Here is a 2,327-nt window from a genome sequence, read left to right on the forward strand (position 1 = left end):
GAGGAGAGAGGGCGGGCCGAGGGGGCGGGGCCTGGCCCGACCACCTGACGCCGAGCCCCGCCGGCCGCCGCCCGGAAGCCGGCCCTCCCGGTCCACTTGGGGACCCGGGGAAACGAGCGGGCGCGGCCGGGTGGGCGCGTCCCTCCGACACGCCCCAGTGTCCGCGCCGAGGGCGAGCCGGGAGCCGCCGGGTGGACCACCGACGTGAGCTCTTCGGGGCTTACGGCTGCTGCTAGAGGGAGCCGCAAGGTCCGCTGCATCTGGCCGTGGGTCGTGCCCCGAGTCGATTGCGCGCGGTGGCCCCTCTGCGCCCTGTGTCAGAGCCCGGTCCCACGCAGTGATGATGGAAGGAAAAGGCAAAGGATGGACTAATCCTCCCGGCCTGTTTCCGCCAAGCGCGCAGACACACCCACTCCGCACACTCCCCACCCTCCCACACCAAGTGGGGCCGGCGCCCCACACATCCCCGCAGTCAGCGCCGACCCGGGTCTGTGGCGCGGGTCCCGGCGCTGCAAGCGGTTCCTGCTGGCCCCAGCCCAGCGCGGTGGCCTCTCATACCCCAGCGCACCCCAAGGGCGGGAGGAGGGAAGCCGAGGCCTGGGGTATGCAAACAGCGGGGCCCGATTTTCTTTGCCTTTCCCAAGCCCCCAGCAAGCCCGAGTCAGGGCCTCTTTTACTAGGGCCCCTCGGTGGCCCCACGTAACCCTCCTGTCTCCACCGCCCTGCATTTCCTGCTGGCATCACACCCCGTGGGCATTGAGCCACGGCGCCCACCCCACCCTGCCCCTGCAACTTGCTCAGAGGGGACGCTGCTGATCTTCGTTCTCAAAAAACGGAGGTTTGAAAGCCAGTGGACTCATCTCATTTATACAATCATTTATTTAAGAGATGTCTACATCTTCTTTTTAGGTCTCAGCGACCTAAAAGAAGTGAGGACACTTGGAAACTGGGGTTTCCCAACACGTTCAGAAAATTGTTGGGAAATTCCTAAGCCCGGAACACGCACTGGTCCCTTCTCTTGCTTAGCCCCTCACAAGGCCATGGGCATATGATGTCTGTGTTCACCCCCACAGTCTCCCAGGTTCACAAGTCCTCCGTGTCTGCACATGCTGTTCCACATCAAACAAGCCCTTCTTGGTCCATTTACCTTTCACCCCTCCCTGAGGCTCCCCACCTTCTCCACTAGAAGCTCCTAGTGTGCTCTCTCATAATACACCCCTCCACCTGCCCAACCCCCCCCCCCCCTTTTCTCTGTCACAGCACCAGTCACTCTGGGTTGTCGGGATCTGGTTTTTACTTTTCTATCTGCCCAATTTCTTAAAGGCAGGGAAGTATCTTAAGTCATCTTTGTATCTCCTGCACCTGACGAAGTGCCTGATTTATAGAAAATACGTGTTAAGGTAAATCTCCCAACTATACTGTTAAGGCTCCTGTCTTATCATGGAACATAAGATTTCACACTTAGGGAGCTAAATGTTGTTTACAAACTCTAAGTCTGACTGTCTGTCTGTCTCTACTTTTCCTTTCTCTCCACCCCTAGCCTGGTTCTGAGATGGTGAGCAGAGAGATCAAGGTGTTTCCCTGCAGAGTCTGTGGCTAAGGTGACCCCAACTTGGGAAAAGACCTCTGAGGAAGCCCATCCACACCTCTTCTGGAGGGTCTGGTGCAGACATCAGGTCTGTCCAGACTTGAGGAGCAGGATGTTTGTCAGGGGTGCTGGAAAGGGGCTGGCAGTGGTAGTGGGGTGCGTAGAAGACCCTGGTATGATGGAGACTCATGCTAGAAGCCCAGTGGGTGCTCATTCTTCCCAGCACACTCCTTCTGGTTCCACCTCAGCCTGCAGGGTCATGTTAGCAGTTGGCCTTGATTGCTGACCTCTTGGCTGATGGAAGGAGGAACAAGGGAGGAAGTTGTCAACTGTGACACTCTAATCTCCTTTCAGGGAGTGCTGATCCTGAGTATCAAGACTAGTCTCTCCCTGACTTCTGGCTCCCCTTAATTTGGGGAACATTCAGAGGAGACCCAAACTAGTCTACTCTCAGGACCTAAACTTGGGCAAACCCTGGCCAGACCAGTACTGGGTTGAAGGTGGGGGAGGTTTAGGGGACAGGATGAAAGGGCTTAGCAGGTGTGGGGGGGTAGGGGTGGGGAGGTGGACCCTGGTCCAGGGGTGCATCTCAGAAGAGCCAGGAGTGGTTAGGATGTCAGCCAGATGATCATTTTAGGGGGGATGATCCAAATTAAACTTTGTAATCTCTGAATTCAGGACTCACCTCCCTCCTAATGCCATCCCAGCAGATCAGCTTTCTTGAGGATTGATGCAACCA

This window comes from Choloepus didactylus, chromosome 5 (assembly GCF_015220235.1).
Source record: "Choloepus didactylus isolate mChoDid1 chromosome 5, mChoDid1.pri, whole genome shotgun sequence".
Lineage (NCBI taxonomy): Eukaryota > Metazoa > Chordata > Mammalia > Pilosa > Megalonychidae > Choloepus > Choloepus didactylus.